Below are 19,421 nucleotides of genomic sequence, written 5' to 3' on the forward strand. Positions count from 1 at the left end.
CTTTAATACACCATCCAGGGGTACCAGTCCTTAATGGTATCCTGATCATTAATTCATAATGACAATAACAATAACAACAATATCAATATAATGGCCTTGTCAGGTCATGTTTGAAGTTCTTTGCTTACATTTACATATCTAATCTTCATATCAAGTCTATGAATTGGCTACTATTATTATTTCATTTTTCAGGTAAGGAAACTGAGGCACAGAGAATTTTTAAGATTTGACCACAGAAGACAAGGAAGAGGGATTGCCCAAACACCCACTCAGTGAGCAATAAACATTTCTGAAGTTTAAAAATTTTTAAATCTAAGAATATATGCCTTATACTAAGTGAAAACAGCCAAACTCCAGTGATTCCATTTATATTATATTCTGGAAAAGGAAAAACTATAGTGACAGAAAATAAATCAATAGTCACCAAAGGCTGTGGGAAGAGGGAGGGGTTGACTACCAAGGAGCACTTGGGAATTGGGGGAGGGTGATGGAGTTGTTTTGTATCTTGATTGTGGTGCTAGTCACCCAATGGAAAAATGGAAAAAAAAATAAGTCATAAACACTAATCATTCTCCTCTATAATATATATTATTATTTATGCTCATATAGACTGTTTTAATATATTTAACAAGAGATAAAACTAGCCCTTTTGAAAAACATGCCTGTGGCTTCTTATTCTCTTCAGCACTTCTCTGTATAATATAATACATAGCCTTTGGAATCTGGCTGACCTTAGATCAAGTCCTGTCCCAAATGCCTAGGAGTGCCACCTGTGGGCAAATCACTTAGCCTCACTTAGCTGCAGTGTTCTAGCTGTAAAAGACGATGGTATACATATATAATCAGGGCAATTGCCTGGAAATATTCCACCATTGGACTTGTTCTTACCAGTGTTAGCACATAGTCTCTGCTCAGTCAAAGGGAATGATTATTACTGTGTTGCTAGTTTTGGACCTTTTTGCCTTCAGATTGGTTTCTTGCTCTTCCCTTGCTGTTCTATATATTACATTAGGTCTCCTCCTCTGCAGCTGTATTTCCTAGACTTTTATTGCAGTTAGCTTCCTAGTAAGCTTTGCAAATGGCAGGCACTATTAAGAAATTGAAGAGCAAGGGGGAAGGGAGAAATGAGGTGTATTTTCCCTTTTTCCATTCAGGTGGTATCTAGGGTGCAGTGACTGTATCTTTTGCAAGTTCAGCTCGTCCAACACAGATCCTTGATGGTTCTAGCCTCTTCCAGGTGTCCTCAGGCTCTGGTAATGCCACCCAAGCCTTTATCTCTCTAGTCTAGACTTGGGAGCAGCTTCCTGCTAATCTCTGGGTTAACTCACCATCCTATGCTTGATTCCTCAGGAACTCTATCACCTGTGCAAATAGTCCTCTCCATTGAATTCCTTCTGTTATAAATATTCAACAACCATCTCTATTTTTCTGTTTGGACTCAAGCAATATAATTGTCAGCACTGAGGTATTGTGAGCCTCAGTTTAAAAAGCATGGATCTAATTTCCAAAACCTAAGGCACCATGAGTTTGCTATGTGGTCTTGGTTGAGGCAGTCAAGAGTCCTGTCTGTTTATCCAGTTGTAAAACAAAGGTGTTGAAGATGATGCTCACCAAGGACTACCATTTTTGCTAGAAACCTTTCTCCATGGCGTGGACTAATTTTTCTCATCATTAGGCTTGGTAACTGTAGCAATTTGGCATTGTTTATGAATTCCAAAAATAGATATTGGATTATATTTGTAAACTGGTCTGTTCCTCTGGGGGTGATTAAATTATGATTTGGGCTTTGATTGGACCACATCAGTAGGCAGTTGAGTCCCTGCCCCCTTGGTGGGTGGGGACTCACAGAGAAAATGACATGGCAGAGCCGTTAGTTAGAGCTTTGAGCTGAAGCTTGGGAAGTAAACACATGGAAGAGAGCAGAGCAGCCAAGCCTGGAGAGAATGGAGCCCTGGGGAGAGAGACAGAGCCTAGAGGGCCTGATAGTCAACAGCTGAACTTGTGGAGAGAACAGAGCAGCTGAGCCCAGAGAGAAATAAGCCCCAGGAGAGAGACAAGACTTCTCCAAACCTACAGCTACTATTGGAGGAAGCTGGGACCATGGAGCCTTAAGAGGAAGAGGGAAGCTGTAGGTCGGCAACCATCTTGCTCCAACATGTGACAACAGACTTTGATAAGAGAAATAACTTATGCTTTATGGCCTGGTAGCTGTAAGTTTCTACCCTAAATAAATACCCTTTATACAAGCCAACAGATTTCTGGTATTTTGCATCAGAACCCCTTTGGCTGACTAATAGTAACATATGCCAGCATTCTTTGCACCAGCAGCTCCTGATAGTGTAGTATCTCTAGGTTGCTGAGTCAATTACGAAAGAAGCTGGGTTGTGTCCAGGTTGTTGGGAATGAGAGGGTGTCTGAGGAGGATGGAAGCAGCCTCTCCACCCCATCCCTTGTGGAAGACCAGTCAGACCAGGATGACAGAGCATCCTCAGAAGAAACTATGTACAGTAGGCCTCCCCACCCTTCAGCGTTGTTCTCTGTACCTGGAGGAGTCCCTGGCCCCTGCACTCAGATGCTGTGAGGCACACAGCCAGCCATCCTGCTGGCTCTGCAAGTAGAGCCACCAGCCAAGAAAGTCTAGAAATAGGGATACTCCCTTGCCTGCATTAATTAAGATCTCCGCCCCTAGCAGATGCTACTGTCACTGTGAAAAGAAAAAGCCCCAGTTTTCTGCTTTTCCCTGAGCTCTTTTCTTTCCTTCCTGCAGAGACCTTCCCTTAGAATACTGGAAGGAACTGATTTTTTACTCAGTTTTCACTGACCATTGTAACAACTGATCACCAATAATAATACTATTAGCTCTGAATTCCAGAATGTGTCCTATTTGCTAGGCACTTGGCCAAGCACATTCAAATTTAACATCTCATGTAGTTCTTACCATACCCTAAAACTAAATCCCATGTACCATATATTCAGTGGAGGAAACTGATCTTAGAAGGAATGTTACTAATCAAGCCTCTGCCATCTTATCAAAGAGATTTTCCCTGAATACTCAGATGAAAGGAGCATGCATGCACACACACACATAAGCACATTTTCACCTCCATTGTTTTTTCTTCTTAACATTTACCACCATCTAAAATATATATATTTATTTATATACTTTTTGATTGTTATTCCCCATTAGAATGTAGATTCCATGAAATGCATCTATTTTTCTTCATGCTTTATACCTCCAGCAGCCAGGACAGTACTTGACACTGTTTACTGAGCACTCACTATATGGCAAGCCAATCAGTAGCAGAGGAGGAAGATAATAACAGGATTCCCCATCTTATAGTGTAAATTTCCTGTAAAATGACCAGGGTCACAAAACTAGGACATAGACCCAGGTTTGTCTGGTCTCAAAATCTATGCCTCTCATATATTGCAGATAAGTCAGAAATGTATAACCTTTTAGAGCAAAAGTGAAATCCGAAGATCTGAAAAGAAAAAAAAAAAAAAAAGCAAGTTCACACAGCTAATCAGAACCCAAATGAGGATTCATAAATTGCAAGTTCAATCCAGTCAGGCCTGGAGCTACCACCAAGGCCACAGGGAGAACAAAGCAGGTGTGAGAAAACAATTAATTTACCCTTGCTCCTTCTCCGTGCTCAGTGGATGAAAGCATTCTAAAGGAATTATGGCATTCCACAATCTGGGGCACACCTACCATTTTCTTCTCAATTGGAAATCGGAATGGTCCATGAAATATGGTATCAGTTGCTTCCCGATCAACTTTTCCAAGAGGGGTGCTGCCTGAATCCAAGAAATCAAATGTCAAAAATTCTCATCTTCCCTGAAATCACTGCTGTCAGGGCAGAATGACCTGAAGAAAAAAAAATCTGTCTATTCGCACACAAAACTTTTTTATTCTGAAAATGCCCTAATCTTTGAAAAAATCCAACTTTTTATTGTAGTTTTATATATTCTCTCAGAGCACTGCTCTAAGTCAATGCTGTTTTGCCCCATAAATCAGGCAGAGAGGTCAGGATTACCTTTCAGGAAGGGAGATTTTCTCCAGGGAACATTTATCCTCTAAGCCCATAGGTCCCCTCTTCTTCAGCTAAAGTCCACTCTCCTGGCTCCTCAGACCTCATTTCATACCAGCCATCAAATCCTTTCAAGAATTTCAAGCCTTGCCCCTTCCTCCCTCTGGGATCCAGGATTTACAATCTTTGAAGATTGCTTCATTCACTGCCCTGAAGTCCTCCCTTGAAGTCAGGCTTAATTCACTTTCTCTAGATAAGAAACCTGAGAATCATCCCAGTTTCCTGGCTATTCAAGATCAGACATCCAAGAAAGGTAGACTCTGATTCTGACCCATACTTACTTTGTCCCAAAAATACTGGCTATTCTCAAACCACTTGGCCTGATCTTAGTGATGTTAATGATATGTAGTCGATACTCTTCTTTATTATGATGATTGAACTTTTATTTTGAGATACTTGTAGATTCACAAGTAATTATAAGAAGATCTCTTTTATCGTTCTCATAGTTTCCCCTTTATGGTAACATCTTGCAAAACTATAGTACAATTACACAATCAGGAAATTGATCTTGCTATAGACAAGATACAGAGCATTTCCATATCACCCACAGAATCCCTAATATTGCCTATTTATAGCCACATCCATTCTCTTCCAATATCCACCCTCTCTTTAATCCCTGGCAACCATTAATCTGTTTTTCATTTCTATAGTTTTATCATTTCAGGAATTTTATACATATATATGTATATGTATACATATACAGAATATGCAACCTTTAGGGATTTACTTTTTGCATTCAGTATAACTCACTGGAGATTCATCCAGGTTGCTGTGTAGATCAATAGTTTATTTCTTTTTTCTGCTGAGTAGTATCCCATGGTATGTACACAGCACAATCTGATTAACCATTCAGCTGTTAAGGACATCTAAGTGGTTTCCAATTAGAGCTATTATTTTTAAAAATTGCTGAAACATTTTTCTGTAGTTATTTTGGGGAACGTGAGTTTATATTTCTCTGTGATAGAAGTCAAGAGTGTAATGGCTAGGTCATATGATAGTTGCATATTTAGTTTTTATGAGAAATTGCCAAAATGTTTTCCAGAGTGGCTGCAGGATGTTACAATCCTACCAGCAATGTATGAATGGTTCAGGTCCTGCACATCCATACCAGCATTTGGCTTTGTCACTTTTTTTTTAGGTATTCTGGCAGGCAGGTAGTAATAGCTAAGTATTATTTTAATTTTCATTTTTCTAATGGCTGATGATGCTGAATATCTCTTCTTGTGCTTATTTGCCATCTATATATATCCTCTTCCGTGCAATGCCTTTTCACACCTTTTGCACATTTTTAAATAAGTCCATTTGGGTTAAATTTTGTAGATGTAAGGTTTAGGTCAAGGATTTTTTTGCTTGTTTGTTTGTTTGCCTATAATGTTCAATTGCTCCAGCACCATTTGTTGGAAAGGCTATTTTCCTTCCATTGAATTGCTTTTGCATCTTTGTCGAGAATCACTTGGGTGTATTTGTATGACTATTTCTTGTTAATCTTTTCTGTTTCTTTGATCTATGTATCTATTCTTCTGCTAATACCACAGTCTTGATTACTATAGGTATATAGTATATCCTGAAATAGGTAGAGTGATTACTTCCACTTTAGTCTTTCATTTCATACTTGTTATATTTATTTTAGTTCCTTGCTATTCTGTATAAATTTTGTAACAACTTTATATGTATCTACAAAATATACTGAGGGGATTTTGATAGCAATTGTGTTAAACATGTATGGCCAGTGGGAGAGGATGGACTTTTTTTACCATTTGGGTTTGGAGATTTCTTTTTTGGTCATTTTAAAGTTTTGACTTCAAGTTCTTTAATAGTTTTATAGCTATTCAAATTATCCACTTCGTGTTAGAATTTGTGCTGGTGTGTTCGTTTTTTCAGAAATTGGTCCATTTCATTTAAGTTGTCAAATTTGTGTATATAGAGTTGATCATAATACTTCAACAGTATACTTTTAATATCTGCAGTTTCTATAGTGATAACCCTTGTTTCATTTCTGATATTATTAAAAGATGTCCTTGTTCTCTCTCTGTCTTTTTTTTTAGGTGCTGGGGACCAGGGATTGAACACAGGGTCTCATATGTGGGAAGCCAGCCCTCAACCACTGAGCCACATTGGCTTCCCTGTGTTGTTGTTGTTTTTTTTTTTTTTGCTTTGCCCATTGTTTGTTTTCATTTTTTCAGGAGCCACCAGAGAACAGAACCTGGAACCACCTACGTGGGATGGGAGGCAGACACTTAATAGCTTGAGCCACATCTGCTCCCTGTCCTCTTTTTTGCCAATATTGCTAGAGGTTTGTTGAATCATTTGCTCTTTGTGAAGAACCACCTCTTTGTTCCATTGACTTTCTCTATTGTTTTTTGTTTCCAATTTCATTGATTTCTCCTCTTATCTTTATTGCTTACTGTTCCTGCTAGTTTTAGGTTTATTTTGTTTTTCTTTTCTAAATTCTTGAGTTGGGAACTTATTTATTTGAGTCTTTCCTTTTTTTCTAACAAGAATTTAGTGATACAAATTTCACTGAGTGCTGCTTTAACCATGTTGGACAAATTTTGATATATTGTATTTTCATTTACATTCAGGTCAATGAATGTATTTATATCTCCCTGGAGACTTCCTCTTTGAGCCATGACTTATTTTTGTTTATTTTTCGAGTGTTTAGAGATATTCTGTTATCTTTTGTTATTGATTTCTAGGTTGATTCCCTTGTGTTTGGAGAACACACTCTGTATGATTCCAATTGTTTTAACTTTGTTGAAGTTTTTTTTATGGCTCAGGATATAATCTATCTTGGTAAATCTTCCAAGAGCACTTGAAAAGAATGTGCAGTCTGCTGTTGTGTTGTTGGGCAGAAAGTCCTAAAAATGTTCATTAGATCCTGTCAATTGAAGGTGTTGTTGAGTTCTTGAATATTCTTCCCTATTTTCTGTCTAGTTGTTTTATCATTTCTTTGAGAGAGAAGAGTTAAAGTCCCTAACTATAATTGTGAATTTGTCTCTTTTTGCTTTCAGATGTATCAGTTTTTGCTTCACATATTTTATACTTCTGTGGTTCATGACATACATATTTAGGATTATAATATCTTCTTGGTGGTCTGACCCTTTTTTACTATGCAATGCCCTTTGTCATTGGTAATCTTCTTTGCTCTTAAATCTACTTTACCTGATATTAATATATCCATTTCTGCTTTCTTTTGTTTAATGTTTGCATGATATATGGTTTTTCATCTTTTTACTTTCATCATGCCTATATTGTAATATTTGAAGTGAATTTCTTGAGGATAGCATATACTTGGGTCTTGGTTTATAATCCATTCTGCCAATCTCAGTCTTTTAATCCATTCATATCTAATGTAACTACTGGTATTTTAGGGCTTAAATCTGCCCTCCTTTTCTGTTTGTTCTCTTTCAGTTTCTTTCTTTTTCCTGACTTTTGTCAGTTGCATGAACATTTTTAGAATTTAATTTTCATTTATACTGTTTTGAGAGTATCTTCTTGTATGGCATTTTTAGTAGGTGCTCACATATTATATTTTATGCATGTGTATATATATGTATAACTTATTTCATTTGCTTTAAACATGTTCTTAATTGCTCATTGAATCATTTTTATGATGACTATTTTAAAATCTTTGTCAAATAATTCTAACATCTCTGTCATTTCAGTACTGGCATTGATTGTCTTTTTTCATTCTATTTGAGATTTACCTGGTTCTTTGTATGATGAGTCATATCCAGTTGAAATCTGAATATTTCAGGTGTTATCGTATAAGATTCTGTATCTTATATAAACCTTTTGTTTTAGTTAGCTTTCAGTGACAGCACTCTGACAGGGAATGGGTGGGTAGAACTCCAGGTTTCCCACTCAGTCTCTTGACATCTGAGTGAGGAAAAATTTCCTCATTGCTAATGGGTGCAGGTGGATTTTTGCCATCCCACTAGGCCTCTGCTGATGCCACCTTGACTGGGAAAGGCAGGTGTGCCTTATTACTCCTCCCTAAGTAGCCTCCACTGACATCACAGAGAGTGGCTAAATGTGGGACAAATGTGAAATTTATGATCCTACACTAGGCCTTTGATACCACCCCCATGGGGAGGGTAAGAGGGACCTCATTACTTCTGGGTGGCAGTAGAATTCCAGGCCCCTGATGTCATTTCTACTGATACCACAATGGGGGTGGGGAGCACCCCATTAGAGCTGGTGGAAATCCAGGCTCCAAATGTGGCCTTTGCTGGCATGGGTGGGGGTAAGGCTATGATTTTTTTTTTCTATTGTGTTTGGCTAGAGTTTAGATCAGTTATTCTGTAAAAGCTTCCTGTTTTGCTAGATTGCCCCTTTCTTGACTCATCGGTGAAAGTGAGGGCTTTTGTTGGGGCTTTTTTTTTTTTTGTCTGATATAATCACACAATAAAACAAAAGAAAACAAAACCGATGCTATTCCTTGTATCCCAAGGTACCTCACTGGTCTGCTTGGGATTTTAGTTATACTTAATGGAAGGAATGGGGAAAAGTACATTACTTCATCTTCTCAGATGCAGAAACCCCTATAGCCTTTTAGATTTTTTAATTTAAAAAAAAATTTATTTTTCTCCCTTTCCCCACCTGTTGTATGCTCTCTGTGTCCATTCGCTGTGTGTTCTTCTGTGTCCGCTTGCATTCAGGTCAGTGGCACTGGGAATCTGTGTCTCTTTTTGTTGTATCATCTTGCTGCATCAGCTCTCCGTGTGTGTGGTGCCACTCCTGCACAGGCAGGCTGCACTTTTTTCGTGCAGGGTGGCTCTCCTTGTGAAGCACACTCCTTGCACGTGGGGCTCACCTACACCAGGGCACCCTTGCGTGGCACGGCACTCCTTGCGTGCATTAGCACTGCATGTGGGCCAGCTCACCAGATGAGTCAGGAAGTCCTGGGTTTGAATGCTGGACCTCCTATATGGTAGGTGGATGCTCTGTCAGTTGAGCCAAATCTGCTTCTCCCATAGCCTTTTAAATTAAGTACCAACTCGAAGCCTGGCTCCCAAAATCTTAGATGATCTCATCCTTATCAACCATTTTCCATCTTCCTGTCCATTCCCCATGCAAATAAAGCTACTTACTTGTAGATAAAAGCTGGATTCAAATTCACATTCTACTAGTTACCTTAGATAAGTTACTCAGCTTCTATGTATCTCATATTCTTTACCTGTAATGTGGGAAAATGGTGATATCTATATCTTACGGTTGTTTTGAAGAATGACATAGACTAATCCTTATAAAATAATTAGCACAGTGTTTGACATTTAATAACATTTAATGTGCATTAGCTACTCTTGTTATCATGCTTTCCTTCTTCCACATCTTTACTCTTCCTGCTCCTACTCCATCCATTTCCAAATTCAATACTATCTTCAAGGTCAAGTGCCAGTGGCAGTGGTACCACTTCCATGAAGACTTCCTGTATTATCTCAGTTACAAGTCATTTTACTCTTCTTTGAAATTAATAGAACACTTTCTCTCCTTCTCCAATACTAGAGTTAATTTCATATATAATTTTCTTATGGGGTCAACTTCTTATAGTGAAAATGATGTTATGCTGAGACCTCAAGGTGCATATTCCTAACTCATTATAAAGATGCATGCTGAATGAATGAAGTAGAATAGAAGAGCAGATGTGTTAAGTCCTAGGTGCCAATGATAGACAGAATAATGACCTCCCAAAGATGTTCACATCCTAATCCCTGGGAACTTGTGAATGCCACCTTATATAGCAAAGCAGATTTTGCAGATGTGATTAAGTTAAGAATCTTGAAATGGGAGATTATCCTTGGTTATCTGGGAGAGTCCAGTATAATCACAAGGATTCCTATAAGTGAAAGAGGGAGGCAGGAAAATCAGAGTTAAAGAGGAAGATGTGAGGACCAAAGCAAAGGTTTGAGTGATATGATTGCTGGCTATGAAGATGGAAGAGATTCACCGCCAAGGAATGCAGGAGGCCTCAAGAAGCTGGAAGACAAGGAAACAGATTCTCTCCTAGAGCCTGCAGAAGGAACACATCCTGCCAACACCTTTATTTTAGCCCAGTGTGACCCAGTTTGGACTTCTGTCTGCCAGAACAATAACATAATAATTTTGTAAACTTATAAGGCACCAAGTTGTGGCTATTTGTTGCAGCAGGAAATGAATATGAATTCATTGCTGTTGGTGACATCCCAAAGAAAGGCTTTTGCATGGAATATGGCAAAAATTAAAAGCATTCATAATTATTCATGCATTTATTCTGTAGTTACTAGCTACTTTTCATGAGTCTGGCAGTCTTAGGTGTGGTAAGATGACAGGATGAGCAGATTCAAAAATGAATCAGACGTTTTGCATACTCAGGATACTCACAGTAAGTATATAGTGGGCTCATGGACAATTTTCACAAGGTTTCAGTGTTCACAGAGCTGTAAAAATTTCCAAAAGTCTTTTATGCAGAGAAAGAATCCATCTTTGCCCAGCACTAAATTGTACCATTGTAGAATATTCTGCTTTTAGACTGAGTTTATCCAGAGTTGAAGGACTTTATGAAAGTGTTCTGTATAGGGACAATGAATCAGACAATGCATTAGAACCAGCAGAGCTCCTGCCTGTGTTCAATCCTGCTTCTACTACCAGGAGTCCTTATGACCATGATCATGTCATGGGACCTTTCTGTGCCTCAGTTTCCTCATCTATAAGATGAAGATAATAGGAGAACTTAACTTTTAGGACTGTTTTAGGACTATTACTCATCTAGTAATATAATATGAAGATAATAGGCAATACATATATCTATATGTAATAGATAATACATATAGTAATATAATATGAAGATAATATGTATAAGCAATGTTCCAAATGCTTATACATATTGAGTTAATATGTATTAAGTTAATATTAACTGAATATGTATAAGCACCTGGAACAGTGCATTCAAATGCAAAACACAAGATTGACAAATTAAAAACAGCAGCCAACAAATTCTGAGTCCAACCCAAAGCACAATTTCTTGGAGCAGTGCTTGGAAATTGTTAATCCCATGTACTGCAAGGATGGGGTGTAGCTGCACTAACCTAGCCCCACCATGTCCCACAGGGTGAGGCAATCATTCAACTACTCCACAGTTCTGTTTTGCTTTGCTTTGTTTTTAGTTATCGAGAGAAAGCCTTTTTGAAGGTTTCTCTGTCAACATCTTCCTTCCAAAACTTAAGGATTTTCCTACAAGCCAATTGAAAATTCATATGTTGCAATCTAACACTTTTTTAAAAAAGAAACTTTATTTATTTATTTTTAAGAAGCTTTATTACATAAATGAATGCTCCATAAAAAATATAGGAGATGCCCATATACATAACACTCCTCCCCCTCGCCCATTCTCCCCTATTAAAAATATTTTACATATATGTGGTACATTTGTTACAATTGATGTACAAATATTGAAGCATTGCTACTGACCATGGTCAGGGGTTTACATTATGGTTTACATTTTGCACCACACACTTTTATAGGTTTTGACAAAATTTAAAATGATCATGCAGAACAGTTCCAGTGCCTTAAAATTGCCCTATGTTCCATCTATTTAATTCTTTCTTCCCTCACCCCTCTGTACCTATGGTAAACACTAAGTTTCAGTTTTTGAGGAATAAGGTTCATAGTTACATACAATAAGTTTCTAACACTTTTTTAAATGTCTAAAGTTAGTGCTTTGTAAGGGAAATGTTATCTTCACTATGAACACTCATTCATTCATTTGTCCATTCATTTAGTAGTTATTTAATGAGTCATACTCATATATACACACACCTTATAGGCAGGGACAAGTTCTCAAATAGAGAAATAATGGAGCATTATGTTAGCAGAGGTATGAGTGTGTATGTGTATGTGTGTGTGTTAGAAACACATTACTGGAGTCTTTAATGGAAAATAGAATTCAACCATCCAAATGTACATTTGAGGAGTACGGGGAAAAAGCTATTCCAAGCAGTCAAATACAAAGTTTCATTAGAAAATTCTCCAGTCTCAAACTCTCTGCTGTGGGTAAGGAGAAAATGTATGTCCTGTTCGTCTTGGGATTCAATGGCTGCATACATGGCATAGCAAGGCTGGGTTAAAGATGAATTTGTTGCTAGTACCTGAGAAAGCAGAAATTCCATATCAAAGTCCATGGGTACTGGGCAGACCTGAATGGAGGAGGCAAGAAACAGAAGGAGTAAGAGGATAGAGTTCAGGGAGTCACCGTAAGAGGATAGAGTTCAGGGAGTCACCACTCAGGCTGTGGAGTACCAACATGATTGGGACTCAGACAGACTTGAATTCAAATCCAGACACTGCTACCTACAAACTACATGATCCTGAGTGATTTATGTAGTTTCTTTGGTCTTCCTTTTTGAAATATGCATCATGTTTGCACTTCTTTTATGTATCCTAGAAGAATTATGAAAATAGTTCTTGTAAATATCTGGCCTACAGCCTGGCACATATTTCTTTAAAAAGAAAAGTAGCTGATATTTGATATTGGTGGGCTGGGTTAAAAACGGTAGTGCTGCATATTTTTTAAAAAAGTTATTTTGGCTTTGTTTTCATTTTTATTTTTCTTGTTATTGAAGTAATAAATGCAATAAGTTTAGTGACAGGTAAGAAAATACCAAGCATTTATATTTTCTTCTATGGTCCCTTCACTTGGCCTCCGAAAGCACTTTTACAGTGTTTCTAGGACTCTACAGACAAAGCTAAAAATCAATAATGCAGATAAACGAGCCTGAATGATTGGTTCAAGTAGTCCCTGAGGTCTCTTAAAAAAGTCCCTCCTTCTCTCCTGTCCTGTTAGGATGGGGTGGTTTGACTAAAAACCTCCATGGTCACTTCTGATGGGGATTATTTAGGAGTTAATTGTCCTTCTCCAGATCCCGGTTCATGGACAGAGTTTTTAGGGATTAGTCAGAATGTGAAGATGCTTCCTGATCTATCTCCATCAACCCTTCAAAGCAAGGCAAGCTCCCCTGTCTGGTCCTGGAGGATGCATAAGCCCTTTTGTAGAGCTCAATAAAACATGAGCAGTTTATAAATTGTGGTCTCTGAGGCTGTTGAAAGTTGTCATTTCCCATACTTCACATCTGCTGCTCCATTCATGTCCATGCCATGCAACATGCCACATTATGATAGCAAAATATTCTGAATGAGTATATCTGCCAACTCCTCATTGTGTGCCTACTATGTTCCATTTTTCTAATAATAAAGTGCTAATGGGAAGGGATTAACCAATGGCAGTAATTCTTTCTCTGAAATAGCATGCAAATATCCAAGAGGCAGCATAGCATAAAGATTAAGGTCTAGGACTGGAGCCAGATTATTTGGGTTCAAATTCTAGCTTTGCCATTCACTACCTGGGTGACCTCAGAATGATGATTTTACTTCCAAGTTGCTCATTTTCCTCATACATAAAACGAGCCTAATAAATTAATTTTATTAAATAATAGCATCCATTTCAAAAAAATGTTCTGAAAATTAAAGGAAGCTCCTTTTTACATCCACGTTTTATTTTTTAATAAGCTCTACTTGAGAATGTCCTGATAAAAGAGATCTTGATCAGTGATGCTCTTGTTACTAGCCCAGAGGTTTTAGTAGCATGGACACCAGTAGTTTCCTGAGCCTCAGGCTTGGGGACAAGGAGAAAGAGGGCAAGGAATTACAGAAGGTCAGAGGAAAGAACTCTTGGACTCTATTAAGCAGTCCCCACATATTGCAAAGAAATAGATATTTAGGAAAACAAGAAATCAATGTGCTGACTGAATAACTCTATCGGCTCACTCACTTATTAGTGTGTGTCCTTGGCTCTTGGCATTTGGGAGGAGAATGGATTTTTATTGCTTAATTCCCTGTAAGTGAAGGACTAGTGAATTGTAAACTCCTGTTGCTTAACATGTAACATTAAGTATTGAACTAGCAAAAAAAAATCAATTCCAGGTTTGGGCACATATTCTTTTTCTCAGGGAATTGAGAGTAAAGTGCTGTTATTGCTCTTCTCTTTAATGCATAAAGTCCTGTGTGTGTGATACCTTAGCAAGCATATTTGCCATCTTTGGCTACTTTTCCATTCATGGCCATCATTCTACAGATTCCACATGGGCTCACTCATGACTCAGTCCCAACAGCTGCCTGGGTGAGCCAGAATTCTGGTTAAGATTGGCTCTTATCGCATGTAGAGGTTGCACAAATTTGTAGTGACTTTAGCTTCCTGAGGGTCTTCTTTGAGTATCAGTCACATGTCTTTCCCAGTCCCAATTAACTGCAGGGTTAACTACCAGCAGGCATTTAAGACAATAGGAATCTTATTTCTACCCGTAGGAGTCATGACTGCACTGATTATTTTGGGGATACTTTTCCAACACCTGTCAGCCTGTGGACCTGCAGTCTTTGCCAAACCACCACTCTTGCAAACCAGTCCACTTGACTTGGTTTATTCTTGGTCCTTTGTTCAGCAACACGTCTAGAAGAGGCAGAAATCAATATTTTTTAAGTGATAACTGATTTTTAAAAATTGTTTACAACTATTATGCTCTTTTAGAAAATGATATGATGCACAATGATTTGGGAACTAGAGAAAACAAACCTGAATGTCAACCTTAGTTTCTGGTATAAGATTCCCTATACGCATATGGAGTGCGTCATGAGTGAGCCCATGTGGGATTTGCAGAATGCTGGCCATTGAGTAGAAACTGCTGTAAGATGGGTCTATTCTGCCATATACCACTCAGGAACTCCTTCTTAAAGCAGCTTTTTTTCAAGTTTACTGATTAATTTCATTATTGACACATTCTATCTTCCCTTATCTACTTTCTTTTTTCAGTTGATTGCAGTTATTGAGTTAGTAGAGCTATATTTCTGCCTGCATTTATCTGTCCTGTTGAGTCCCTCTATTTCTTCCCTCCCTTCCTTTGTCCACGAATATTTTATGCTGCCTACATCACAGGCACTGAGTTTTAAAGATGAACCAGAGTACAGTCCTTGAGTTCAAAAGACTCACAGACAGGTGGACTAGATAGGAAGGAGGAGAAAATAAACAGTAGGGGGGTGTGGGATTTTCTATTTTGGACTAAGGAAAATGTCCAAAAATTTATTGAGGCTATGACTGCACAATTCTGTGATGAGAGTGAGAGCCACTGACTGTAGACTTTGGTTGGATGATACAAGGCATAGGATTGTATTACATTACACAGTGAATCATGTGTATGATGGACTGTGGTTAACAGTACAAATATATGAGCATTCTCTCATGAATAATACTAATATATAGTGATAATAATAGGTGTTTGTATGGAAAAAATAAACCAAATGTAAGCTACGGACCATAGTTAGTAGTAATATTTTGATGATATTCTTTCATAATTTGCAACAAATATCCCACAATGAATATTCCACAACAATGCAAGGTGGTAGTGGAAGGATGATGTATGGGAATTCTGCATGTTATGCGTGATTATTTTACAAGCTCACAATTTCTCTAATAAAAAATATATGTTATGAGAAACAATTCCACGCTGAGAGGAAATTGTCAAGGAAGGTTAGATAAACATTCAAGAGGCTTCAACTAGCTTATCATGGGTTGCAACCTGGAAGTTGACAGGTCTGAGCAAGGGATGTAGGCAGGGCTCAGCTCAGGAAAAGTGTTATTCTCTACCCTGAGATTGTCCTTGATCCTGCCAATGATAGGGGCCATTAGTAGGTTTCTGAGTTGGGAATGAACTCCTTTTGGTTTACTTTGAATCAAGTTCACTGTGGCAGGCAGCAACATGGAAGATGGATTATGCTTGTGAGCTGATATGCCTGAAATAAGAACAAGGCCTAGAGCAGCATTGTGCCTGGGAATTTCCTCCTGACAGCCTTCATGTTACTCAAATGTGGCCAGTCTTGAAGCCAAACTCAGCATGTAAATGCAATGCCTTCCCCCCAGCGTGGGACATGAGGCCTGGGGATGAGCCTCCCCGGCACCAAGGGATCACTATCAACTACCAACTGATGATGCAACTGGAGAATGACCTTGAATGGAAGGTTCAATGCAGATCAGCAGAATATCCCTGTCTACATAAAATAACATGACTTTAAAATGCTGTTTGACCTAATCTAAGGGGGAAATGGAAAGGAGAAATGAGTTTATATGGCTACGAGTCTCTAAAAAAGAGCCTGGAGGCTGTCAGAAGGATTGCCCTCATGCACAACTGAGCAGAGTCTAAGAGACAGATAAAGTAGATACAACCACCAGGTATTGGTTCCTTTGAGGGCTAAAGAGGCCCATGGGTGCTATGGTCATGGCAGATGGGGTTAACTGCCATGTCAGATGGCCCTTCTTTGGAGCTGGTGTTTATGCGTGATGAATCTGGACTCATATGGGATCTCTCTTCTTAAGACTTTCATGCTACTGTGCTGGAGTTGTAGTTGGTGTCGGGGTTTAAGATATATTTAGGGGATCTGAATCTCTGGACTGACAATGTGATAGCCAGGCCCTGAGCCTCAACAGACTCCAGCTCCTACAATCTGATTTATTGGACTCACCTCACTCAGCTAAGATGGAGTTGAAGAAGGACAACCACCACACCACGGAGCCTAGAGTGCCTACAACTGAAAGCGAGAGGATTGCATCCAGTATCCATGAGGAATCTGAGCCTCCTCTTGACATAGAGGTGCAATGGACACAACCAATCCAATGTCCACAGAGAAAAGGTGGCATTGGAGTGGGAAAAGTGGACATGGAGGCTAATGGGTATGGGGAATGGCAGGAAGAGACGCGATGTGGAGGCGTCTTAGGGACTTGGAGCTGCCCTGGATGGTGCTTCAGGGGCAATCACTGGACATTATAAATCCTCACAGGGCCCACTGGATGGAATGGGGAGAGTATGGGCCATGATGTGAACCATTGACCATGAGGTGCAGAGGTGCCCAGAGACGTACTTACCAAATGCAATGGATGTGTCATGATGAGGGGAATGAGTGTTGCTGGGGGGGGGAGTGGTAGGGTGGGGGTGGTGGGGTTGAAGGGGTCCTCATATATTTTTTTTTACTGTAATATTTTTACAAAATCAATTAAAAAAAAGAAAAAAAAACCCTTTCATTAAGTGCAAAAAAAAAAAAAGGGTAGGGAGAGGGAGGTAGATAGACAAGGTAAGAAAATATAAAGATCATCTGAAACAGTACAGCAGCAATAGGAAAGGAGAAGTAATAGATTTGGATGAACTTAGGAAAGAGAGAATCATCTGGTGTGTGGCCACCGTCCTAGCTGAGGCTAACTTCAGCCATTCCCTGTATCACTGCACCAGGCTCTTAGCAGTCTCCCTGCCTTCAGTATCTCCTTCTCCAATCTGTCTTCCACCAGGAAGGTCATTATGACAACCAGACTGGGTAAGAAACTCCTTACTCCCTATCAGCTATAGAAGTGGTCCTCATCTGGGCAGAAGGAAGAGACTTTGTCCCCAAGGGGACATTTATAAATGTCTAGAGATATTTTTGGTTGTCATGACTGGGAAGAGGGTGCTGCTGGCCAGAGAAGCTGTTAAACATCCTATAATGCACAAAAGAATCCCCACAGCAAAGAATTATCCAGGCCAAACTGTCAATAGTGCTGAGGCCAAGAAGCTCTGAGCTACAATATAAAACTTATGCTCCTCAGTATGGTGTGGTATAATCCCAAATGGTTTCTTTGTCTCCACTCTCATTCAATTTTTTAAAAAAACATTTGTTTATCCCCACCCCCTCATTGTTTGCACTCACTATCTGCTCATTGTGTGCTCTCTGTGTCTTGTTGTCTTCTTTTTTTACGAGGCACTGGGAACTGAATCCAGGACCTCCCATGTGGGAGGAAGGTGCCCAATCACTTGAGCCACATCCACTCCCTGTTGTGTCTCCTCATTGCATCATCTTATTGTGTAATCTCATTGTGTCAGCTCACCATGCCAGTCTGTTGCATCAGCTCACTGTCTTGTTTCATCTTCTTTAGGAGGCACTGGCAACAGAACCCAGGACCTCCCATGTAGGAGGCGGGTGCCCAACTGCTTGAGCCACATCCATTCCCTCATTCAATTTTTGAGAACCATGTTTTTTGTATTCTGAGACTTAGCATCTGTTCTTCACTCTACCTGAAATTCCTTATACTTACGTCTGTACCCAAGGAATTTTTCTCTTCTTCCAAGCTCTATTTCAAAAAGCCTCTTCTATTAGGTCTTCCTAGACTCCTCCAGAAAATGTTAATATCTCCCTTCCTAAGTACTTTAGACATAGTCTTGTCAGAGGATTTCTCTTAATTTTTTTTCCTTTAAAAATTTTGTTATGTGTTCCAGTTACAAAAATACTATGATTGAAATAATACAATAAAATTCGTATGAATGCAAAACCATGATTTCCTAGTTCCTCTCCTATCTCCATTCCTCTCCTTTCCTTCCAACCCTCCCAAAGAGGAAAATTTGTGATGGATCCTAATAAGCTTTTCTTCTTTGATATACAATATACATCAGCATATGCACACATATATAAGGGTTTTCTTTGCTTTTATTACACAGTACAATGCAACTTGGCCTTTCTACTTGAAATATCTATAATGGAAAGATTTACACATCAATAGATATACATCTTGTCTCTTTTTCTAACTTATTTATGCTTATATATGTGAATATTTGAACTAAGCAAAAAAGGAATACTACCATAAATGGGAAGCTTTTTATATTGCATTGTTTTTCTTTCCCCACTCCCAAATTCCATAATCAGGAAACCTGTGCTAACAAGCAGTTGTAAATTATTCCCTGCCTTTCTTAATTTTCATAATCTTTTTACATACACATAAATACACACATGACTTCTCTGCCATTGTTTGTTTAATAAAACGGAGTATATATGAAACACTTCTCTATCCTTCATTCCTTGCTCAATAATGCCTCAAATACAACCTTCTGTTATAGCCATAATTCATTTGTTTAAGTAATTGCAAAATATTCTATTACATAGACTGTTCAACTTTTTCTTTGTCATGGACAGTTTTCTTTGTTATTATAAGCAATGCTGCTATAAACATCCTTGTATACTTGTTCTAGCATACTGGTGCTTTTATTACTATGGGTTGGCATCCCAGAAGTGGAATTGCTGGGTTGAACAGTATGTGTACTTTTAATTTTAAGAGATGTTGCCATATTACTTTCCAAAAAGATTATAAAAATTTATACTTCTTCCAGTGATTTTTGAGACAACAATGTTTCCTTTGTATCTCCTGGGAATAAGTGTTATAATTCTTAAGTCTTTTGTCAAACTCTTGTTGTGTAAAGTGATATTTTAATTTCCCTTACCATGAATAGTCTG

Source organism: Dasypus novemcinctus, chromosome 23 (genome assembly GCF_030445035.2).
Source record: "Dasypus novemcinctus isolate mDasNov1 chromosome 23, mDasNov1.1.hap2, whole genome shotgun sequence".
Classification (NCBI taxonomy): Eukaryota; Metazoa; Chordata; class Mammalia; order Cingulata; family Dasypodidae; genus Dasypus; species Dasypus novemcinctus.